General features: G+C 41.0%; 1 protein-coding gene and 1 long non-coding RNA gene across 2 annotated transcripts in view; one reads left to right on the forward strand and one right to left on the reverse strand.

Annotated features, from left to right (window-relative positions):
* The window catches only part of cfap299 (cilia and flagella associated protein 299), a 61,318-nt gene that overhangs the window by 20,189 nt on the left and 14,607 nt on the right, over positions 1-26,522 (reverse strand). The gene's annotated exons all lie outside the window — the stretch shown is intronic.
* Positions 3,666-24,718, forward strand: LOC138407432 (uncharacterized). Its single transcript, XR_011240836.1, has 3 exons — positions 3,666-4,980; positions 5,572-5,636; positions 22,923-24,718. It is a non-coding gene; the product is annotated as an uncharacterized lncRNA (long non-coding RNA).

A 26,522-nucleotide genomic window follows, 5' to 3' on the forward strand; every position in this document is an offset into this window, starting at 1 on the left:
GCTCTGCAGCACTATGACTTCAAATCCATCGAGTGTTTACAATGCAAACATTATTTTTAACCTTGTCATTTATGTCACTGTCTAGGATTCCACGTTTCCATCGTTTCACGGAGATAACTCAACGCCATGTAGAAGACAATGGGAAAATTTTTTTTTTACATTTCTACAGCTTCTTGTATTAATTGTTGTAACGGGCCAGATTGTGTGTGAATGCAATAAGGATGGAAATAATCAAAAGACATTTCTTTTCCTTTCGTTTATAATTACAGGGTGTGTCACTAGACAGATGTCTTGGCACCGAGTGCAAAAATGCACAAGTGAACTGTTCAAAAGGACTTCATGCTCTACGCTGTGGTTTTACGTTATATCTGTATTCTCTTAAAGCCCAGCACAAAGGCTGGCCAGGCCACACAACAAGGTACAAAGAAAACCTTGTTTATTCTATGCAATGAGCAGATTTTCTTTTTGTTAAATGATATTTTTTCAGTTTATTCCGTTCTTAAATATTTGAACTTGTTCTATTTAAGTTTGATAATGATCTACAACAATAAATTACCTTACTGTCAAAATTTTCTTTATTTTTTCTTTCTCAGCAGAACCCCTGGTACAGTGTGTATGACTGTGATTTTGCAGATCAAATAAAGGGCGTGTTTGTGTATATGTGCATTGTCAGAGCTTTGTTGTTCATTTCTTTGTAATTTTACTTCTTTGAAGACGACAACTATTTTCGTCAAATTTTGAAAGTTCTGGGAAATTCTGATGTTTTCCAAGAAGAGCGAGGCTCAGATTAGGTAATAACGCAGCATATACAGTACGTGTCCCTCTTGATTCATGACAAATACAGTTGCTAGAATACGCAGATGTTTTGGCTGTTGTTTAGACGTCCGTTAAGCAAAAAGGCAGATTTGTGCATTTGTTTACCGCGTGCTCTCCATCTGCATCCATAAACAGACGGCATGGGTGTTTGCGCAAGAGATGAAATAAATAAATCCAGCGGCAGGTGTCCTCCTATTGGGCTTTCGAAACACCCAATGGTGCACAGCTACGCCCAGTGAGGTTAGCCATGAGGGCAGAACAACCGTGGCCAGACTCCAAAGGGGAAGCGGCTCGGTCAATCAGCGAGGGAAGGCAAGGAAGCTAGCTCAACCCTCGGCTGCATTGGCCTCAGTCTTTTTGGAGAACCCGCCAGTAAAGCCATCCCCACAAAATAAGTGGCTTGAACCCACACACTTGAAATTACAGGGCACTTGGAATCAGAAAATGCTATCCTGCTTTTCGCAATTGGTGTTTTAGAAAATCTATTAAAACCTCCTTAGTTTGGCCCACGGTGCAGCTTTGCTGTTTTTCTGCGACTGCATCTGTTCATGTTGGCTGCACGGATTGTGCTTAGTTTTGAAAAATGACATTGTCCTAAGAAACAATGCATTTCACCAATTTACTGCAAACATGGCTTCATGAAAACATTGTAGTAAGACAGAAAAAGCAGCAACACGGTTTTCTGACGCTCTAAGTTATGTTTGACTCTGGAGGACATATTGGCTGTGCCTATCAAACTGCAGAGCTCAGTGGGAGAGAGTAACATAGTCACCCCACGCTCGTACTGTAGTGTTGTGCCGAAGCAAATTCACGATGCAGCGTCAAAAACATAAAAATGTGACCTGGACCAGTTTCCTCAAACCAAAATTTCATGTTGCGTTCTCCTACTTTGTATAAATATGAATGTTTGTGACAAAGAGGCTGAACAAAAAAGAAATCGTTAGCTTAGCTATCCTCTTTTCTTCTCAGTCAACTAAGGTAGAGTCCTAAAACTCAAACATAGAGGACTGGAAAACAGAAGGAAAAAATGTGTGCAACAAATGCAGATCTGTGACGACAGAAGCAGTGAAGTGCTCAGTAAATCCTCTTCTGCACGGTCCAACACAACAAGAAGGCATTTTTTCTAGACCTAGTCGCTACTGCGACAACCAACTCACTCTGTCCACAGGTCACTTAACAAATAAAAAGTGATCAGAGAACTAATTGGATCACTAGTGTGCAGCCTGTTAGGAGAGTTAAAGATTTAAAATCTGTGGCAGGTGGCAGAATTTTTCCCTGGTCTCCACAACTGCAGCAATAAAGACGTTCTACATATGGAGAATAAGCTGTCAGTCTGACAGGTGGCATCACTTACATCGCTTGGTGCAGAGCTCTGCAACAGAAACGGGCTAAAGTTTCTGCTCTCTGGAAGAGAGAAAAAAAAAAATCCTGCCCCTACAGTAAATTAGTCGCATGCCTGAATTCAGGGAGGAATTACGGGTTGAGAATAGCAGGCGGGTCTGGCACATGTGGTCAAAACACAAATCAGTCAAACGCCATCTCAGCTACGGATTTCAGACACCAAAGTGACCAAGCAAGGCATATCTGTTCCCTCCCCACCACTCCTACAATCATTTTCCACATTCCACTGGCTTTTAAATTACCAGTTGGAAGAAGAATACAAGTTTAGCCTAAAATATATGTGAAAGCAGAGCAACGCAGTCGCTTGTCCACTAGTGAGTTTGTGAAAGCTTCCCTGAAGACATGAAAAACCAGGATTATGGTGTCATTAACTCTGCAGGCTCTTTAATCCTTTCTGTTGCATTTCCTGTCCTGTTTAGGGACCAAGTCTTTAAGTCTGAGGACTAAACCTGGTTGGGTTTTCCAGAGTTTGTCTTTCACATATGAAGAAGGCAGCAGGAGCTTGTCAAGGTCGGGCACGCTCACAACCATCAGGACAATGTCTGGAACAGTCAGGCGAGGGGGGGCGACTGGGTAGAGGCAGGACGTGCCGTGTAAATTCTGTGCATGTGCTTCTGATTAGATCACAACACCTGCATTGGTCCTTATCTCCAAAAGTTCATGAATATCGTTTTTTGACGTGTTCATCTGCGTCTTCAACATGCAAGGCTCCTCTTTTTCACTATAAAATATTTGTATTCTTTTAGCTTTTATCAGTTTTGCATCTGTCCAGTCAACATGCCCACTCGCTTACTGTTAATTTTCCAGAAATGTTACTGCATTTTTTAACAGATATTTTACTAGGGCGCTGACAGGAAAAGTTCTGGAGCAACTGATTGCGTTCTTATGTCACATTAGTTCATGCAAGTTCTGCTGTAGAAGCATGGAGCAGACTCTCACAATCGTAGCTTCCTCCAAACTTACTTTGCTACCTCAGGGTAATTCTGGATTTCTAAATACTGAGTAAACTTCTGTTTACCTAAATAATTACAGCAGTAGCCGCACAACCATGAAGCTGAAAGGAGGACTGCAATTTGCTTTTGCAATGACTCTGTGCAGGACTGGATTTGAGGTCTTAAGAGACCAGATGGTGGAACCAAACTTACAATAAGACATCAAGAAAAACATTAGTGTAGGTTGGCTTTTTATTCATCATCCTGAACTGCAGCACCATGGTTTACTGGATGTGAAATTGACCATTTGTCTGAGTTTTAGAGAGTCAACACTGCATGAAGAGAAGGTCCTTCAGGTTGGTGACGTTCATCTGTTTTGATGAGCATATGTCCCACAAATCAGCCATTTGTGGATTATTCTCAGTCGTAATTGTCACAGAAAACCGGACAAGTGCAACTGTGAGCATGATGAGAAATACTCAGACGCTGAGTCAAACACACCTAAACTCCACAAGCTTACAACCAGATTTCTGCTTGTGCAGGTGCGTGAAACCCGTTACAGCTTGTGAGATTTGTAAAGCAAGCATTCATCCACATCTGAGTCCCTGAAACTTTCTTCGTGAACATCTGACATAAAAGTCTTGAGGTTTTCTCGTCTTTGCTTTTCGGTGGGGAGCTGCTCAGAATCTAAGCTGCCGTGTTTTCTCTTGGAGGGAACAAAGGCCAGAGCTGAGGGAAACCGTAGCTGTGTTGAGGGTTTTATTTCTCATACATCTGTGGGAAAAAGGGGGGCACGCAAACAGTGTTAGCGTCTGAGGTAGACGCCATATCATCTGTGACAACTGATTAAACACTGTGGAAGAGCCAGGTTGTTTTTACTGAAAGTGATATGCTACAAAGTTAATACAATACAGTTAAGACTGTCAATCATCTCTTTACTGGGCTGTCTGGAATAATAACGCTCAACTCCGGTCCAGGCCTTTCTTGCAACTGGAAAATCAAAAAGAGCAGTTGAAGGCTTTAGAATTTAATCCGAGGATGATCTGAGGATTACTAAACTCTGTGAGTCATTTATATATTTGTCTTGCATTCTAATAGCCTTTTAAAACTGTTTGTCAAACCCATGATCTTTCCTCAACCTCAACCAAGTAGCTTTAATGTGAGACCCACGTGGTGAACCCCAGTGTTCAGTGTCACAGTCTGAGCTGTGTGAGGACGCCACACTGTACACACTTGATTAAAAAAAGGTCATCTTGAATGGGACATTTCTTACGAAATATGCGGAGAAGCACATTAGTAGATTACAGATGTTTGCTCATTTAGACTGTTGGTGAAGATGGGCGACATGTCAGCTACCTAAAGTGAATCCAAAGTCTCAAGCACCCCCTGGTGGCTGGCTACAGTATAGGTCATAGACCCCACCTCCTCCATGGTACTGGATGGGACATCAAGCTTGATTGAATTTAAGGGACTGTTGGGCCTTGGTGGAAGTACACACTCTACAGGAAATTCTTATAAATATACACAAATTGACTGCGTCTACAAATATTTCTGGAGTAGTGTCACCATCATTCCCAATTTTTTTATAAATCTCTGCCGCTGTGATTAGCTCACCACTTTCCTTTTACAATGCACCGAGGGACAGTTGAGTCTCTGCAGCAAACTCAAGTGGATCTGAGCATGAACACACAACACACTGAAGTATGGAGTCAGTGCATCTGTTCAACAGACGTACAGTAACACAGAGATGACATGGAGCAACTGATGCTGAACGGCACATTACAAACATCCTGCAAGTCATTCGACTGGAAAAAGAAACACATTCAACCTGGTGGGTCCAAATTCTTGTCATTGTCACCTTGGAGACAAATCATCATAATGTGGTTCAAATTGTCATACAGAGTTACCCAGAGTGCAGCTATGCAGAAATTACACAGTGCCCTCAGTTCTAAAGTGGGCACGAACAAGCCTGCCACAAACAACTTTATTTTTGAGTGCACTCCCTTCCTGTTATGAGAGACGGATGTTTTAACAGATTTTTTGAGTGGAGGCAAGTACATGTTTCACTGGTCAGCTGCATCTGCAGCCGATACAGCAGCGGCCCGCGCTCACAAAGTTACTACTTTGAGCAGGGATGTTGGGGACAGTGACCACACGACGAGGATCATACAGTAGTAAACACATACCAACCGTTCACGCCGACACTTGTTAGAATTTAAAGAGTAACCGGCACCTTCCAGAGGGAACTGGTGCAGAACCAAATGAAAATCTGGATCTAGTGTGGGAGTTGTTGGGCCTTGGTGGAGGTAATATGCGCTCTACTTAGTGCACCTCTAGTTTCACATTTATACCTTTGGATTTAGTGTTTTTCTTATTTTTATATAATGTTTTTGTGCCTGTTTGTTGGTTTATTTCTCAGCAGAATTAAGCAGAATCTACAGAACCTATTTCATCCAAACACGGTGCAGTGATGGGGCCTTGTTCTAGGTAAGAACCCTTTCAATTTAGGTACGGATGCTGATTTATGAGCTGATGCAGGAATCTTTATCTCTTTAACTATGTTTTATGATGATTAAATATGTTTTATCAGACCTCTTATATTTTCACAATCAAAACTATAGAAAACCATGAGTAAGTTTGTCTGAGTGCTTTGAAACTTGACTTTTGCAATAAGTGGTTAAGAAAGTTAAAACTCACTTTGCTGAGTCAAATAGCACATGCAGTGTGCAACGGGTTAAGAGTTTAATTGCATTTGTGCTTTAAGTGTTACACCTGTTCAACATCCCTTTGCTGCTCTCGCACTCTGTAACTCAAGTCCACTCCAGCTTCAAAGATGAGAAGACCTCACTAATGTAAAACCAACATGCATGTGTCTCTGATCTGTTGCTCTGAAAACACGCCAAGTTTGTAAGTTTGTCTGATCCCGTCAGTTCAGGAGGTAAAGTCCACTTAGAGTTAAAAAAAACCCTTACGTCAGTATGAAGGGGTATGAAACAAGAAAAAGGCCTGTTTACATGAGCAACATTCAGCATCTGTACTTGCATATGAAAACACAGCAGCTCTGATGTGCTCTGAAGCCAACACAGGTGTAAATCTTCACTTGAGCTCAGGTGTGGAAACCAGAAATCAGCAGAGAACAAAAAAACAAAGATGTTGAGAGGAACTTGTCCTCTGAATTACCTCTGTGAAAACACACTCGCCAGAAAACCCCTGAGACATAATTATTTTCTTTCCTTCTTTGTCTTGGACGAAGTTTGGTTGTGCTTTTGTCAGATGAAGTGAGACTAAGGGGTTTAGTGTCTTTATTTCCCACGTTTTTTACTGACTACATGTCTGTGCTGGGATCCCACTGTGGTGTAGATGGGCACTTGTGAAAGGACTGTGTCGTGACGCTAATTCGGCTATTCATTAAACGTTTCAGTTACCAGACTATGAGGGAAAAAAAATATTAATTTGGCTGTAAAAATGATCGACAAAATTCCCTGTTTATTTCTGCAGGACTTTGTGCCCTTTTGTCCTGATGCTGCTGAATCAGGATGTCGAAAGGCCACATAACTCAAAACCAAGACAACCGCATAAAGCTGTGAAAATCACCGAATCACAAAGTCATTTCCTCAACATCTTGCATCCTCTGATACAGGAAGCCACATAGTAAATGCTTAGAAGGTTCGTCCTCATACTTTTCACCACAATCCAAACACCTCCCAGACAGGAGGGGCAGTCTGTGTCCCAGCTTTCATGTCATTTTGTGTAACGACAGAGGTTCACACACAGGTCCGTAAACTGTCCTGTTGTGCAGAGATGAGAAAAGACTGAGCTTCTTACCCAGGATATTTTCAGTTCTGGATATAGGGAGAAATTGGAGACGCGCCGTTTATATCTATTTACAGTCTATGTTTAAGACACAAAAGAAGGAGAATTTATTCTTGGTGCAAAATACAAATTGACTTGAGGATTTAGATTTAAACAGGAAACAAGCTCCAGAATCAAATACTCTAATCATCTACAAACAAAGGTAGTAAATTAACTGTGCTACATTCTTTTGATGCTTCATAACCAAGTACGTTTACATCAATAAATCAAAACTATATTGCCAAGTCGAAAAATAAATCTTCTAAATATTTATAGAACATTCTAGCCACCAAAATTAGAAGCAATCAGTAGCGGTGCGTGCAAAGGTTACAGCAACAAGCACTGATAAGATGGATCTACTGAATGATTATGAATCCAGCTCATGATGAAGTAAACGACTCTGCTCCAGCGCACACAACCTCCTTCCGTTAAACTCCACCTACTCGTTGTTCCCACTCTTCATGTTTCGCCCTAAACTGTCAATCCTCTGACAGAAAACAGACTTCAAAGTCTCTGGGTGGGGCACAATTTCCTCCCAAAACGCTTGGTCTGATCTTAGCAACTCTACCGAAACGTAATTTGCAGACATGAAACAATTACCTTCCTGTTTGAGGCAAGAATGCCATGCGTTATTACAAATCGTCATTTGAGACATTTCAACTTTCTTATTTGTCCAGGATCCGCGATGTTGTGGTGTGTGTGTCACAGCAGGCTTCTCTTTGAGGGCTTGAAGTGAACAAGCACTTTTCTAATTGTCAGCTCTTGCTCCCCGTGCACATTAATCTGGCCGGTGCAGCCATGGATTAGCTCCAAACAGAGGGGAAGTCCCTGCCTGTTGATCTTATATGAACCACACACACACCACACACGACTCTGAATGTGCCTATGCATGTGAGTGCAAGCACGCATGCAAACGGGAACTTATACAGTATGCATGTGCAAGTACAAACCCACACACATTCACGAACACACACTCATAATATTGATTCCAGTCCACGAGCTAACGAGAACCAGCTTCTCTAACCGCTCACTGCATGTGACACGATGGAGCTCCGCTGTATTAAGTCTGTTAACATTTAGGAATATAACTGAGTCAAGCCAGGAATCACCAGTGTGCTAAAGGCGGCAGGGTGGCCTCGCGGTTACAGCAACCACCTCGTAACTAAAAGGTCACAGGCGTGATCCCTGCAATGGCCCATGTGTCCATCAAATTTAAATTGAAGCCAAACCCTTTCATTCACTGTAACAGGCTCTAAATGTCAGCTGAACGCCAAATGTGGAAATGATACGCTTCAGGACTGCATGTGCCGTAGTATTTAGAATACAAATGAAGCTTTAAAATTCATTGGTCAGCATTTCTGTTCTTCACATTCGTTTATATGAAAATGATTGCGAGTGAAGCTACCCTTACTTTACAACCATCCCTTTCACAGGTCTGCAACACATTACTGGATGGACTCTGCATGGTCTGGTTCGGTTTTATATATTTAATCATTAAAGTTAAAGCTGTATTGAACATTTTTATATGTTTGTTGGATCACGTGACAGCTTTTATGTGAAAGGAGTCACTCGTTAGGATGAACTCATTATGCAAATGTCACATTAAGATGTTGTGGAAGGATCGGGCGGAATACTGACGAGGTATTTCAGGAGCACTGTTTTCTGTCGAGAAGAGAAGCTTGATAAAAACCCTTTTGAAATTTGCAGCCAGTTTAAATGCATAAAAAAACGTATAGCTCACAAGAGGAAAGAAAAGCTGACATCACGTCTCCTTTTAAATAGTAGCATCAGACTAAGATTCTGGAGAATTTTAGTTTGTTGTCCAACTCTGGTCAGAATAAATCCCGCTGGGTCGGACTCTGACTGAAATAACAGGTTTGGTCAGGATTGTAGAAAAAGTTCAAGTTTAATCTCTGCTCGTTAAGGCTGTTTTCACAATTACAGCAAATACCTTAAAGAGAACATCATTCTGAAATAATTCAGTGCAGAAATTAGGGCTGCATTCTAGTCATATAAATGAACTCTTACTTCAACTGCACTATCTGTAATAATGATATTAATCAATACATTTCTCTGGACTGAGCGCTCCCTGATGACTGAGACAGCTTTTTATTTTCTTCACAACGTTTAATTTGTCACTTTTACCGATATCCAACATTGATGTGAATTTAGGAAACAGGCTGAATCTACTGTGTCTGAGTCAGTGGGCCCGTTGGAGCCCTGAGCTGTGATTTAGGATGATTACACAGGTGCATTTTAACATAAAAATGCACTGAGAAAGGTTGATCGAGACCAAATCGTACGACTGTTGCTCCCTGCCCCTCTTTAGAGCAGTTCGCTATAATTTCTGTCTGTTTTGAAAGCCATAAGAGGCCTTTTCACCACTACACTCATTAATATAAAAACTCGCCTAGTCCAACTTCAAATAGAAACTCTGTCTTCTGAGCTTTTGCAGCTGTATAAAGAACTTTGGGCCTATGAGCTGAAGCTAACACACACATAATCGCTCTAATAGCTCCGCTCATGGCGTATGGATGAGTTGTTCCGTGATTATTGTTTACCCTGCTTAACATAACTTATAAAGCAGGTGCAGCGTTATCAGAGCCGTATATTTGTGGACACATTCCCGGGCAGACAAAAGACGCAGGTGTAAGGCTTTGAAAGGGAAAGTGTACACAGCACAATCAGTTCTTAAAACAGACAAATGACTGCCAAGGCTCGGTCTGGGCAGAGCTTAAGGAAAATGTTTGCACTAAATTCAATTACTTTTGTTCATGGAGTCGGCATTGAAAGTGTTTGTTAAAGGCAGATTCCTACAGGGCATTAATAGGTGTGCAATGATTCCAGCTTGTGACACTGGGTCACGTTTCTTATGGCTCACACGTTTGCAAACTTCAGAGAGTATTTTAAGACAGCCCCTATAATTAGCTCATATCTTTTTAAACAAACTATTTGAAGAAGCTAATGAGGTGAAAACGTGGGCGAACCTGCTTCAGCCATGCTCCTAGTTTCTGCCAGAGGGACTGTGCAGAAAGTTCAGTCTCCCAATTATATCTACATCCATGCTCCCCTTTTAACAAAATGTGGTGAGATTTCATTGGTGGCCAAATGTGGATAATAATTTAGGTGGTCAAACACTAACAAATGAAAGACCTGCACAAGATTGATTCTCAGTTTGGTAATTAAAGGTTAAACAGACAGAAATAAACACAGAAAAGGAAGGTTATGATTAGGCCTTTGAAGAGTTCACAAATCTGCATGTGGTAATATAAGAGATATGCCTATAGAGCAGCGGAGTACTGCACTTCAAAGTTGAGACCTCCATACAATATGAGCGACTGAGCTGCATACATGTGCTGTAATTGTTTAAGGATGTTGGGATTATAGATCAGAATGGCTCTGCAGATGCAGAGGATTCAAAATGAAGACCAAATGATTTGACTGTGGCCAGAAAATCCTCCAGACTAAGTGGTAAAACATGTTGCTTTTGACTGACTTCCAGAAAATTACCCACATTAGCCTTTTCTGACCAAATGGATATTTTAAATATTATTTATGTGATGTTGGTTTTTACTGATGTGTCATCTCTATGGTCAGAATACGGTTAGATTTAGACACAAAAAGTGCTTGATCAAGGATCAGGGAAGTTAATGGTTTGAGTTACCAAAAATTCTCGGTAAAGGCTTCTGGTCTTGGTTATGGTTAAAAGAAGAATGTGTTGGTTAAGGATGAGGGAAGAAACCCATCATGGTTAAAAGAAACATTGGAAGGAGATGGTTGTGGATGCAAATTGTGGTTTTCCATGACAAAGTCACATTTTGTTGACTTGTCGGTGCACGAAGCTCCTCCCTGAGGTTTTGTGGTTCTACAGCGATGTCACGCAACTTGCCCCTGATGGACAAAGCACATAATTCACATGGCCACTGGAGGTCATTGTTTGATGAGCGTAAACAGAAGTTCTATTTTGCATTTGAACAAGCAGCTAATGCAATCTTTGAGTACTTCTCCTACAGTAAATTATGCATTGTACAGTTTGCTATTAATGTGATCCTCTAATGAAACCACATTCAAGTACAATAGATACAGAGTTTTATTGGGATCTGCACAGATATCAGTCCCCTGAATATGCCTGATCTTTGTCCTTCAAGATCCACAAATTATTCCCCAGGAAACTTGTCAATACTGAAATAAAAACATTGGCAGTGTTTGAAACCAAGTGAAATTATAAAGTTGTCCAGTTTTTATTGCTTCTTCGCTGCAATAGTCTGCATGAAGGGTTCAGAAGAAAGTTGGCCTGGATGGTTGGGAGAACAAAGTGTGTGACTGTTCCCACTGTCCCCTGTCAACATTGGTTTCTTTAAACCATGGCCACACTGTTTTTCTAACCTTAACAAAGCGGTTTTAGTCGCCTAAACTTAATCACACCTTAACCATCGAGGTGGCAGATCAGAAATGACTCATGACTCATTTTTGGAATAGTAATGTGGTTTTTGGATGTTACAGATAAACAGAAAATGTTGCAGGGTTCGAGGACCCTTCGATTTTTCGCTTTCTAACCTTTTTGGGGTAAAAAGCTGTTTTATCTGTTCCAACAGGATGAATTGATGGACACTTTTTTCTAAATCTAAATCAAAACTTAGTAAATGTATAAATACAAAGCAACCGGTGTTAAATAAAGAAGGTACCACTGCTTGTGAAATATCCCAGAGGCAGCTTGTCCCTTTAAAATAGTGATGTTAAGCCACTGAGTAAAATCAATAAGCCAACAAGGCAAACATGTGTCCCGGTAGTGAAGCCACAATACCCCAAAGCCCTGGTTTCAGCTAATCTGAAGGTATGCTGAGTGTCCTTATGTGGGGAACAATAAGGGTGTGTGGTGGGAAGAGGAGGAAATACCAAGCAGGCCACGCAAAATTAACTGAGGTGTGCTTTTAAAAGTGGGAGGGATCCAAAATAAATCTTGAAAGACTTGACTATCATGCTCCCTGTCTGACTCTTATCCAAGTTTAGCCACACACACACAACTAGAGGTTAATTCTTTTGACCTGAGACAAACTCTTTCCACATTATTAGGCATTTCTGCCGCTGACAGAAGCTTTCAAAGCCTTTTCGTTACAGACCAAACATGTCAGAGAAAGTACCAAGAATGCCAACCATCTCAATGAGGCAGCAGCCTCCTGTTTGGTGGTCGAGATGAGTGAACTGTTCACAGGGCTGTGAGTAACAATTAAAAGCAATTACTCAGTTTCTTTTAGCCAGTGCACTATTCAGTTACAATCATCCGACCACAGGATCTGTGTGTAATCACAACGTAAAAGCATATATATTTAGATCTGTTAGTATTTTCGTATTTCCTATTATTCTTTAACAATGGATATTGGACATTGGACAGATGACCAAATAAACCCAAACCTTTATATGGTTTAATTTGTTCCTAACCTTGCTAAATGGCACCTGACCCTACAGCCCAATGAATGAAACATTATAATTTTGCCAATTGAAGACCAACGTGATAACATTATGCTTCACTTTGACCCCTTGTCCGTCGGTATTGTTTAAATCCTCTTCTATCGTGGACTCCAGTGAGACTGAGGTGGTACTATTCAGTCACACTGGAGTCCAGTGGGGCAGCTGAGGTTAAGCACCTTGCTCAAGGCCACCTCGGTACTAATTAAAAGGTGCCCTTGAGCAGTGGCTGTTGACTTCCCCCACACAGATCTTTTCCAGACCTTTGCAGGGTTTCAATCTGTTGATCTTTGCGTCACAAGTCCACAACTAACCTTTAGGCGACTGCTGTAGTTATTCCTCAGCACCTTTTCTTTTTAAAAATGCAAGGGTCTCTATTTATTTAGAGAAGTCCGTATTAGTCGTGTTTACCCTGGACGAAGGTTAAAATGTTACATGGCTGGATGAACTCACTCTTAACACAAGCTTAAGTTCCAGCTCAAACATTTCCGCAAAGTTGTCAGGCTCTTGGAGCTTAAACCAATCAGTGTTTAGAAACTCAGATGACTTGTTTATCTTATGAACAGCAAACACTGAGGTGAAAGCTGTAAATCTAAACATGCGATGCACATGATACCCGACAGCTGAAGCTTTAGGACAGGGTCGAAAATGTTCAGTCTCAAATGTTTCAGCTTAAATGGATCCATAATTCCACATATTTTGAAGTTAGCCAATTTGTTTTACAGTTCATAAAACCTGATTTGTATTGTATTACACAGTGTGTGTTTGACAGCAGGGACATTTTTAGCAACTGTGGCATGAGTGAAGAGCTGGAGAGGACATACAGTACTTGCACCATCCAAGGTTTAAATAGTCAAGTGACCAGATCAAGCCTGACCTAGTTTCAGCTTATCACAGATTTATCATATTGGTGTGCAGATATAGATATAATTTCTGTATTGAAATGATGACTACAATTTCAACTTCATCGTTACTAAGTACTAAGTGCTACAGAGTTCTCGACCAAACAGGTCTCACATGTGGACCTTACAAGACACTCGTACTGTGGTGACCACAACACTGTGACACAAAACAGAGCACCTCCACTCCTTGTAATTTAAAAGTTATTTTACAAACCATTATCGTAAATTTCTCTTTGCGAGCTCTTTCGTTCGTATCAGTTTATGATGCGTCAGTTGGCCCTGAGGGGGATGGAAAACGAGGTGGGCCAAACTTGCTGTATGTGGGCTAAGTGGCAGCTCGATGTGTCATGGGAAAGAAAACATGCCCCCCATGGCTGGCTTGTTTAAGGTATCCTTTCAAAGGTTACCGTCTTTCTTTAATGCCAACATCACAGGCTGGTCTGGCCCCAAGCTAGTCACAAACAGGAAGTCTCTGCTAATCCTGGTCTTCCCTAATGACGCAGAGGAATTCTCAATATTCCCATTGTCTTCCTGGCTGCACTTCCTCTAAGTGGTCAACCGCACTGTTTGGCTCTAAATCCGCTCAAGAACCATGAACTGGAATGATAAGGTGCTCTTAAATAAATGTTTTTGAGGGTGATGACTCACTTTATGAAGCTGCCACTGTGATAACATCATCAAACCTTGAATTATTTTGTGTCCATGGCTAAAACTGGTAGCTACACTTCACTAAAGAGGAGTTAAAATCATTGCATTGCAGCATTGTGTGGTATTTTCCCAGCAATAAAGTTTATATATATATATATATACACACTCAGTTGGCAGTTTATTGCAAGTCCTGCAACAAATTCTCCCTTCCTGTAGGATTCAGTGTTTAGTTTTTGTGTCACAGATGTGTTGACTCAACTGTATGATCAGATTTGGAAAATGTAGTCTGTGGCACTGTTGAAAACCATGGTGGTATGTTGACAGGTGTTTTCAACCCCATTCAAATCATTATGGTTTGGCTCAACAGCATAAAAATCCCTCTGTGATGCAAAACACTAAAAAGTGCATTCACAGGAGATTCAAATCGTGCTGCTGTTGTACTTTCGTTGAATACTAGTCACCAAGCAAGGACTTTTTGGGGGTAGTACCATCTCCCCCAAAAACTTTATTTTGACTACAGTCCCTGCAGTTCCAGTTCCTGCAAAGGTTCCTAGGGGAAAAGCTCCTGCATTTTAAATCTAGTTTTAGACAGCATTTGTTTAAGCTAGGCGTTATAATAACCTGACATGTGTGGCCTTTGCTGCTCAAAGACGTCAGTTCTTGTGGTTAAAAGTTATGTCCACAAACCGTTTTTTTTTTAATGCTTTTAAGCTTTAGTGCAGCTGGTGTGGGCTGTTTTGAATCAATCTGTGAGATTATTGACGGAAATTTAACTGCATGGTAACTTGAGTCCTGTCTCTGTACGCTGATGCACAGATTAAACCCGAGCCTGTCGTGGGTATAGTCCAGTCCAGCTCAGCTCCTATCAGCATTATTCCAAAGCACTCAGGCATGACATCTGCCAAGAGGCCTGCTGCAGGGTTTGGCCTCATCACCAGGAACACGTCCAAGTCAAATATTGTTGCCCTCGCACATTGTGGGGCAGCACCCTGTCACAGCTCCTCTTTAACCAGGAAGTGATGTTTATGACAGTGCTCGGAAAATTAATGGCACCGTTTCCATTGGGGGGGGGGTGCGTGGGAGGTACTACATACCACACACACTCATGCATTTGGATATGAGGGGGGAAGCCGGGGTCAGGGTTCTTGAGTTTTTCTTTTTCTACATCACAACTTGACCAGTGTGTTATCGGCAGCAGAGATATGTCCGACACCGAGCTCCAAAAAAGTAGGATCAAAGTGGATGACATAAGCCAGCGCAGCCTTCAGAGGAACAAGATAAATGTACAGAGCGGATTCTTTATCAAAGGCTCGCCTGTTTTAAGATCCTGATTAAAGCTTGCAGAACTCCCCCTCCCCCATCCCAGTGGAAATAGGTGTTCAAACATGATTCTGTTTTAGTTGGCCTGCAGCTCTGCTGAGAAGCTCCCCCCTTTGGGCTTGCCGCGAGACTCCTGCAATCGTCGGCTGTCACACTGCAGCACAAGGAATTCACAGTGTTTTTACTGTGTTTTTCAAACCATGAAATGTACTTCAGTCCAGCCCTGCGAGAGGAAAAGAATAATAGAGACTGCCACATTGTTTGATCTCTGCTTTCTGTGGATATGAAATAACTAAAAAAAAAAAAAGAAGGGCTTGTGGTTTAAGACAACACTAACATTGTCCAAAGCAATAAGAGCAGCGCTACATGTCTGGTAGTGCAAACACGTTTGTCTTTTTTCACATTTTTCCTGGTCTCTGCCGGCCGATAGGAGATTCACTGCGAAGGAAAGATGAGCAGATTTTGTTTTGTTACGTTGTCACAGCGGATAAGATAAATGAGGGGGATATCCATATTACAACCAGGTCACCACTGTGATATCAGCTGGGCCAGATGGCGGCTGGAAATACACGGCTGATAAATAGAGTTGAGCTGGAAGCTCTGTCAGGGCACATGGTGAAAATGACCAAGACGACAAGATGGAAAGTAAACACCAGGGCTCAGCTAAATGCTGGGGAATTCTGGCTGTGGTTACAAGGTTTATCTACTGTACCAGCCACTTTGGTAGGTAACTTATGTAAATAGTTAAAGCAGCAGGTGTCTTTTGGCCAGCCACTGTGGTAACTGTGGCCAAACGTTACTTTGGAAGTGTGTGTGTGTGATTTGTAGTGTAAAGATAAATAAGTTGTAAGCTCCTGTAATAAACAGGTTAATAAAATATTTATTTATAAGAAGTGGTTTCTGTGCCGGACTTTAAACTGATTTTAAGACCAGTTGAGCGGTGGTGTGATTTGTTGTTCATGTGTTTAGGCAGATGTTCCTTTATAACATGTTCAGTCTAATAAATCAAATGAACAACTTCTTCCTCTATTTATTCCGAACAAATCAAAGTAACTGCAACCGGAAAATATAGCACTTCCTGTTTGAAGAGATCTTTTTGACGGGCTGTTTAGAACAACATGTAAACGAATCTGGCCGTGTGTTATTGTAGTGGCTCTCTAACTAGGGGTCGGGACCCCCCTGGGGAGGTCATGTGACACCATTGGGGGGGGGGGGGGGGGGGTCGTGTGAGGATTTCCTGAAATCGAATACAATTTCAAAAACAATCAGAAAAAGCACATTTTAGCCATAATTGTAAAAAAAAGATTAGAAAATGGTCAAATAAAAAACAAACACACATCATGAGCCCGCAGATTTACTTTTTCCTCACATGACCCCTAAGTGATTATGACAGATTAGCAACAGCATCACTTGCAGGAGGTCAATTTACAGCACTTCAGCAAAGATTAGGACATGTGCACATACATGCTTCTGCTTAAATCAATATCCTCTGATTCGACCACCTCTGTGGGTAATGGGGATCACAGGTCTCTGGCACTATTATTATTACCAAAATAATGGAAGTGCAAAGTGGAGAGAATTACAAGGCTGTGTTTCCTTATGCAAAGTGTGAGTTCTGCACAGGCCTAAAGTCGAGACTTCGAACCCAACCAGCGCCGACATCTTCAAGACTGACTGGGCTGACTCGACTGGTATTGCCAAATTTTAAGACCCATGCTGCAGACCTGACACCTGAGGCTTTATTTATCTTTATTTCATCCATTACTGACCTCTGGGGCTCACGCAACATGTTGTCAACACCTTGTCTCTTTACTTCTTCCCACTGAGAATTTCATATACCTACTGTTCACAAACTCTCAAAGAGAATTCCATTTGAAAATAACCAAACTAAGCTGATTCTGGCAGCCTGTTCAATGAACAAAGAATGAACCAAGCGGCGGATGGATTCACAGGGCCCACAAAATGAAAAGTACATGTTGTACAATTTTGAAGCGTGTTATTACTCAAGGACTAAAATCAGAGGACATATTGTGCGTACACTGGAAAATCACACGTCCAAAAAGAAATAGCTCGTTAGAACGCTTAAAATCTAATAATGATTTAACAAAAGCTGAGACAACACGAGATGACGTGACTGTGAAGCGATATTTAGTCGTCCTGAAGCAAATACATCACAAACAAATCTTTAGCGCTCATTATCTCTCGTAAGATTAATAGGTGACCTATTGCTGTTCTGACAAATATGGGCGTGCACATTTCACGCTTGTTTGACTTCCAACAAAGATCATTAAAGCAGATAACTTTATCAGTTTCAACACTTATATGTGACATATGGCAGCCTTAACTGTCAGATAAACTGTGAGCATGATTTATAGGGTGAGATTTGTTTTACATCAGTGGTACTAATTACTGTGTATTCTTGTTTGACGACATCTCTTTGGGTAAGGCTCTGCGTGATGAATGTGAGTTGCTTTTAGTTCATTTTCATCTTCATTACATAAATAAAATAAAACTATGTCAGTTGCACTAATTTGGAGAACCCTTAGTTTTCTGGCTTTTAACCTTCTAATAATTTTTTTTTCGTTCCAATAAGTGCAGTTCTTAGATAACATGCATGAATAAGCACATTTAATTAAATAAGACCAAAGATTATGCTTTGTTTAATAGCAGGTAGCTGAAATATAAAATATTTAAAATCCCTTGTATTTGTGAAGAGACTCAAACCATCTGCATGTCTCTCTGGCAAGAACCTCATACATGTGTTAATATGCATTACAATGACATGAAAATATGCAGGGAATTTGGCCTGTTCAGATTTAAGAAGCTTGAAAGTTAAACCATGAGCTCAATTCTTTGGCATTTCTGTGGGACTTTGTGTAGGAAACAGGGAGAGACACTCTGACATTGACCTGATGAGAAACTGTCCATCAATAGCAGCTGGTCTCTCAGGAAACGAATCAAAAACACAAACTCCTGGACTTGCTCTGAGATAGCAGGGAGGGGACTGGATTGTTATTGGACTGGAGACGAGAGGAGAAGGTACATGGGCTGCAGCCTGAACCGGACGCCTCTGGAAGACATGTGCGCTGCACTGAGTAGAAGAGATGCCGCCCTGTATTTACTCAGGTGGAATAATACACAGCCAAAGCAGTCCAGTGTCGTGATAAAACAAAGAAGATTCTGAAGAATGTGCTCCATATGTTGCAGAGAGCGGATAAGCATTAGCTGAATTCCCAGATTGGGTATCAGTGTTTTGACCATAAATGGATTCGTTCATCACTCCTGGGGCTACCTTGTTAGCCTAAATAATCACCTTGTGAACCTTGGTAGTGCTTTAAGAATAAACCATATCTTCCTCGTAGCTAAGTGTTAAGTAGTTTTCGCACAGAGGCTGAATTGTTCACCCTGGAGGAAAAAGGAAACTGCAGGAAGGGATTCCACAGATTGATCAGAGGCATTGCAAAGTTGCTTCAAGACCTACTTTAAGATGTTGAGAGCCAAGTTTGATACATTCCTAAAGGCTTGGAGCTCAAACACTGCACATCACCCTTTGTTAATCTACAAAGTGCTCATGTCTCTCCTACAACTTAAAGTTAATTTATAAATATAACCAGGAAAAGTTGTGAGAGTTTCAGAATTGGCAGAGAAGCTGATAACTTGAGGACAAGGCTAATGCCACAAACAGCAGTTTTAATTAAGAGTGTGTTTATCCACAGTGGTTCGCAGTGTTGCATAAACTGGTTGCACTTACTCAGTGCAACACCAATGTGTTTTTCTGTCTCGGTAAAACAGAAGGTTTTGCATTACTCTAATAGCTGGATAAAAATCAATTAATGATTTATGTTCTCTCCCCCCTTAGGTCACTTGAGTATATGAATAGTCTTCTTAAAAGCAGATGCAGGAGTTTAAGTAGTTGTGTTTAAAAAGATAAATGTCCCAGACACTGCACCTGCAGCCTCACAGACCAGATACAGAGTCTCACAAGTTCAGTTCTGTAACACTTGGCTTCCCTCCCCAACAGGAGGCCAGGAAAAAGATGGGTCCAGACACAAACTGGAGCGATCTAATCACTGTTTTGGAGGGAAATCCAGAGGCATGATGTAAGAAAGATGCAATGCAGAAGAAATACAAACAAAGGAAGAAATGTATGGCTGCAATGAGAGCATCATTAAAACCACATCTCTTGTTTTTCTTTAGAAGGCGTTTATCTGAATTTATTGGTACTTCTTTAAAATCTGTTTATCCATTTAAATCTATTTTAGCGGCTACTTCTCAGAGTGAAGCAGCCTTACTATAGGACCTGTTACATAAAGTGTTGATTTTGAGCCTGAGGAGTCTAAAAAACACCACCTGCACATGGCAGGTGCACATTCCTCCAGGGACCAGCCAGAAACCTTTAGGTAGTATTTAACACAGATGTTCAGTCCTCCCTAACATGTAACTGTGTCTTCCTAATACATGGATGGGAGTTTGAGTAAAAACATACCACAGTTCATGAGACTATGAAAAATACAAATGAAAGGAATGTAAAAGATAATGTGGCCGTAAATAATGATTGATTACAGCCATGAATGGTTTCAACTTCACAGCACAAGATTGTATTTGACTGTCTCAGGAGAGAGAGAGAAGCCCGTGACCTTGATAAATCAAAGGGAAATATTCAGGCCACAATATGACCCAGTATTTTCTGGGAAAACTGTGAAAATGTTGAAAATATCTCACAAGTTAAAGAATGTTATAGTTCCCTAACACAAACCGCATCCTTCCACCAAGTTTCGTGGAAATACATTCTGTTGTTTCTGTGTAATCGTTCTTAGAAACTAATCAAACAAAAGTATAAACCAACCAACAAACATCAGACAGGAACAAAACCTCCTTGCCTGAGCTAAAAATACACTGGATTATCTCTAACGAAGTATTTCCTTCTCTTCAGTTGTGGTAGAAAGAGACAACACGGAAGTGAGCTCCTGCAGATCTGCAGTCCTGGTTTCTTGCGATTTAGGAGCTATTAATACGAGACAGAATACAAGACACTGCCCTAATACCAAAAGCAAATAAAGTAATCCCTTCAATAATCTGCTTCCCAGTAAATCTTCTACTGTGTCCGACATGAGGGCTGTTTAAGACCGGTGACACGAGCAAATGTAGTTCATCCAGACTCCCAGATGGCTTCCGCTTAATGCGAGACTTCCTTCGAGACAGATTAATATGATTGCCCATCTTCCCAGTGGCAAATAAAGCTGATGGATGTTTTGACCGCGACGGGCCACAGCCCAAATGTGTTCCCAGTGTATTTGGGAAAAAAAAAATCCTCAGAGATTAGATTAAGTGTATCCATTTTCATTTGCTCTGAAAATGGTCCAGGGGCCACATTTTTGGGGCGATGTCTCTGGACAATTGCAGCTGTTCGTGGGGAGGGGAGGGGCCCCTAGAAGAAACCATTACAGTGGGGCTCATCCTGGCTTTCAGTGGCAAAACAGTGAGGTGAGCAGTGCCACTTGCATTCTGGGATAGGCCTGACGTATTGTCTGATGTGTGATTTCATGGGTAAACGAACCATCCGCCCTGAAATGGTTTCCAAATGGCCACGGGCATGTTCTCACTGGATCTGGCTTTTGTAACTTATCCAACTAATTATACTTTCATTCAAGAAAGCTGCATCTCCCAGAAGAAACTCTGTCTCAATGATTCAAATAAGTATGATTTGGATTAAATCTAGTCTATTATTATCTCTCAATCGCCATGTATTAAGAGATAAAGGACGATTGTATATAACATGAGGGCGGTTTAATCTTTCTTTTCCTCATTCCTTTCCAAATCCCTCAGTGGCAGATATGGTGCATTGAGAGACAGGGCACAGCTGCCATTTTGGCTGCATGGACTAACATAACACATAATGCTTTGGCTATCCATTTTCTTTTTATAGTCTAAGTCACTAGCAACGAAATCCACGCGCTGTAATCAGCCAAGAGTAATATTTCACAGTTTCAGTGTTATGGTTTTCCTCAAGACTTGCAATTGTGAGAAAGTACAGCCCAAGTCTTACAGTTTAAAGCTCAGGGAAAAATAATCGTGACATGAAATAACAGTCAAAATAATAAATAGAACAACAGCGCTACAGGTTGTTAAGTTCTGTTTGAGTCATTCATGATCTATCATGTAGGGGTTGACACCGAGTCTTAGAACTAAAAAATAAAATAGATGCTTATTAGCTAATTCTCAAATGTCACAATGGATGCCCCTCTCTAGACAAAAGGTTCTTTTTTTTCCTCTTGATAGATGGTTGCAAACGGTCGGGGCCTTATCCCCACCTCTCCACAACTCTGTGACACCATTCAAGTCAAGGTCATACGATAGCTCTGCAGGACTCTTTCCTTTCTAAAGACTGTCCACCTTGGTCCTGCTGCTTTGAAATCAAACTTGCCATTGTTATTTTTACTGCCCATGACAAGGACAAAGGACCTGGGCAGCGGGGACACACACATGGCCTGTAACGCAATAGGGCTGGGAATTCCTCTTTAATTTCAATGCTATACTTGATCTCTGGGCTGCATGACTGACCACCTTATTATCTATAGCGACAGGAGCTTATCAATACAGAACTCGCTGGGTCCACAGACCAAAGACAAACACTTCCTTTATGCAGGATGTCCCCTCTGGGCATGAGACACACAGCGCAGGCCAACCAGCTAAATTCCACAACTAAAAGGGTAGGAGACCGAAAATCATTTCTGAACATTCAAATTAGTCCGAAGACATTTTTCTGAGGCAAAATGTATACATATCAGAACCAGAGTTGTACAGCACAGACCGCAGAGGGATATCTTTGTATTGCTTTAGCATTAGCCTGAACTATTTTAACCCTTTAACCACTGCTCCTGCAACAGGGGCGTCACAACATTGCCTGAGCCGAGAGGGGGCCCTGGAGAAAGGATGATTACTTAACAACATTTTTAACAAAACCCCCAATGATCCGCTATGTGCCGGAAACTGCAATGTCACCAGAGATGGAAAAAACCCGAACGAGGCCCCATGCAACTAACTTTCCACAAAAACCTTTTGGTTGAGGACACAAATGTGTAAATGCTTCCAAAAAGTGAAGCCAAAGATTCTCAATTTCCACCTGGGGTCTGGCTGCATCTCAGGTCATTAATCTTGCCTCCTCCATGATAAAGTAATAAATAAAAGTCTAAAACGTCAAACTACATATTAATTAACTTTTTTCTCAAAGATGTTAGTACTGTGTAGCACTTTTCATTTCAAATTGGTGTGAATAACCATGTTTCATGTGGGAAAATGTATCAGCTTGCTCACACTGCTGCTCAACTTCAGAAGAGAAATGTACTCTTCCTGAGAAGAGTCTGAAATGCCTCCATGCAGCGTGCACAATCTTTTCTGTATCAGCGCTGACTGACCGTAGAAAACCTTACATACATCCGAACATACATTCTCATTGCTTTATAGTGATGTAAAATGTCTCTCGTTATGTATGACACATTAATGAGTGTAACTGCGCACCAAATTTTGCATGCCATAAAATCTTTGCGGGTGATTTTTTTTTTAATACTTTTTTCTTGTTTGCCAGGTTTGACAGGTTGAATGCGAGTCCCTGTGGTTCCTCTTTACCGCTGACACAACAAACTGACTTCTGGACAGTCCTGCTGCTTCAGAACGAGGCTGAGAGCAAACACATCCACTCGACTGTGAGGCACTTTGCCAGGTGCATTGTTTTAATGACGTTTCCTCTTGTTACCAAGTGAGTGATGGTTTAAGTCATGAAATAAGAAACGCGTTTAATCACCTCTTCAGTGGAGTGAAATTTACCTTCAAGGTACAATATGCTCTCTAGTCATTAGAAAAAGCATTTGTAAATGAATAACAGTAATTAAACAATGTTTGATTTAATATATTTCAATATATATGTTTGTCATGTGATTTATTTGCAGTGAACCATGAAAAATCCTTGTGTTATTCACTGTTAATGAAATAATAACATCACATGCTATTAGTCTAATATAATATTACATATGTTTCCTTGCAATTTAGTGGACAGATGGGACATGGGCCAAGGAAGAAGCTATTAAGTTTTGGTGAGATTTAAAATATAAAAAAATCCCAAATCCTCAGGTAACAATTCATGGATGTTGGTAAAAGAAATCAGAAATGTTTAGGGGGCCGTTATATGTAAGTGTGAGCAATTTGGTGCAGATAAAAATAATCCATGAACCGTTCTAGTTTTTTTAAATTGTAATTTATTGGCACAATCTCTAAGAGTAAGTGGCTCACTGCTTCATGTGTAACTGCTTTTCATTGTGCTCACTCACATCAGTTTAACATTAGTTTGATGTGTTGTAACTTCACACTGACACCGTCAGAGCCTCTTAACAAACACCTGAAAACAAACAGGGAGCCGAGTGGGTGGTGGCAGCACACCTTCAGTTTCAGATGTGAGCCTCCCAACAATTGACACCCTCAGGCATCCTGTGCAGGTGTGACCTGAATTTGATAAAAAACTTAACTTCTAACCCAGTGCAAATAAAGCCAAAGCTGCCCAGGTGCAGCTTTTGTTTGTGTGTGACTTTTGGCAGCGAAGCAGCTTTCGCAACAGGGCTGAGGGAGTAAAAGCACAATGAAGGCAGGGCACTGAAAGCCTGGAAGTTCAGCTGAGAGAGCGGACGGCTCCGTCTACAGACTGAAAACTGAGAGCTCATGAGAAAACTAGAAGAAGAAATGTATCAAAGTCAATATTTTCAATGCAAAATAGGCTTCGGTGCATAAGATTTCTTTGCCTCTATCCTGAAGGGCAGGAAACAGGAGGGGGGCAGGGACCGCACACAAAGGGAAGATGAGCTCTGTTCATCAGGAGTCATGTCTGCTATCAATCTTTTGTATTTGGGGCAGGATAGAAAAGACAGAATAACCTGACAAGTGTATTAACTGACAGGTGTAATTTCAACCGGACTTGAAAGGCTGAGAAAGACATGAAAGGAGGACAAAGGAGTGACTCCCCCCAAGATGAATGAGGCGGAAGATGACAATGAATATGTCATCCATTTAAAGGAATGCCAATTACTCAGCTCTAAGTATTTTCTTCTCCTCGTCCATTGTGCGACTAAAATGGATGATTTTCTGTGTCTTTACCATCCTTCACAACAATGATGAACCCTTCATGATGAATTCAGTAGGTGAAACTTGAGACTGTGTCAGTAAACTCTGGCTGAGTTTACAACAAAGATAGTAAAAGTTTACTGCCTCGTTTAGATTTTAAAGTACTTACCGTGTAGATTCACCAAAGGAATTTGTTGGTGAGTGCGTTAAAGAATGCAACATAGAATTACCTAAATGCCTAAAATAACAATAATGTGTAAACATAAAAATATAATGGGGGGAAAAAATGGAAAACACTTGCTGGACGAGGGCTGCTTTGCATTAGAGTGCAGTAAAAAATGTGCAGGGATGAGGAGATGGAATGTGTTAAGAGCGACTGATCCTCGGGTTTGAGGAGCGTGGCTGATAGGAGCTGGAGTCATGTGTGACAAAAGGCCTTCAGAGAGCCCGCGGTTAACAGTGTGAACGATACCGTATGACGCTGGGTGGTCTTATTATTGGACCTTATGGAAGATTAGCGGGCGTAATGTGACACTTTCATGAAGAGGATTTCAGGTGCAAGACAGATAAGAGGGGGGGAATCCAAACTGCATACATTCAACGTCCTCATACTGACTTTAGTTAGCATGTATTTATGTATCTATCTATCTATCTATATATATATATATATATATATATATATATATAAAAACACCAAACATACCAGTGCACACCTACAAATTACAATTCAAGCATTAAAAAAGATACAGAAATAAATATAGAGTGAACAGGATACTACACATGTTTTACTGTATGTCCGCACATGTGCATATGTTGTCTGGAATACATCTGTGTAATGTAAATATACCGATGAGGTCAAGCCTCGTCAAACTGTATTAAGTTTAGCTGTTACTTAAACAGTTTCAAAGGGACAAGGTATTAAGTGCACAAATGTGGATTCAATTTTAAACAGAGCGCGGCTCAAAGGAAAATAAACATCGTCCCAATCCAATTTTTCAGCTAAGGGAAGCTCTGAAGAGATGAAAAATAAGAAGAGGTGGGAAAATATCATGTCAGCAAAACAATGTTGGGAATACACAACATGATATTTTGCTTGTTTTTATTCTGGCTCTCGTTTCTGTATACAGGAAGTGATACTTTAAAAATCACTTAATCTTTCGCAGGAGGTTTCTTTTAGAAAAAAGAGACAGAAATGTAGAGTCAAAAGACGGACTGGCAGAGAGACAGTGGGCTTTTGCATGGTGCTGTTTACATAGTGAACATCCAGTGGGAAAACTTCTGGTGTTACTACCTCTGCTCCCCTCCATGCACTTCATGTGATCTCATAATTGCAAATCCCACGGGGGCAGGTAAACGGGGGTCAAACAAAATTCCTTTTTCCTACACCGGCATCTAAGAAGTGAATTATATCAAGTGTGTCAACACCAACACTCCCCGCAGACCGGTGACTACAATCCCTGAAATGGTACATATTCCATTCATCATATACTCTAAGTAGACGCAGAGGATGGTGTTAAAAGTTGTGTTTGTAGTAAAAATATTCAGCTTCATGGTCAGAGGTTAAAATCTCTCCCCTGTGCATCCAAGTTTTATCAAGCAGATACTGCAGATGATTTATAAAATACACCTTCCTGGGCTCATTAAACAGCAAAGCACGACTACAGACATGTCAATGTGCAAACACTCAAAACACCAAGGTTTTCTACTTTCTAGCCCTGTACTGAAACAGAATTCAGATACCACCTTGGGCCATTGAGGTCAATACGTAGAAAGTTCAGTATTGTCGACTGATATTTTCTCGTGTGTTAGCTTGTCTTCCGACGGGAAGCTGGTATAATGATAAAGCTTTGGAGGTAGATACCGTATGAACCAGGTTAAAGTAACCACCCGTTCATGGCTCGACAGGAAAGTTAAAAATCCTGCTGTTTGGTGGTAAAATTATTACTGAGGTTATAAATCAAGTGAGTTTCTCATTGACAGTGGAGTCGCCCTCTGCTGGTCATTCAAGATAATAAAGGCGCCTGACACTTCCACATTGGGTTCACTTTCCCGTCACAGAAACTAAAAACTAGCTCCT

Source organism: Paralichthys olivaceus, chromosome 4, assembly GCF_024713975.1.
Source record: "Paralichthys olivaceus isolate ysfri-2021 chromosome 4, ASM2471397v2, whole genome shotgun sequence".
Lineage (NCBI taxonomy): Eukaryota > Metazoa > Chordata > Actinopteri > Pleuronectiformes > Paralichthyidae > Paralichthys > Paralichthys olivaceus.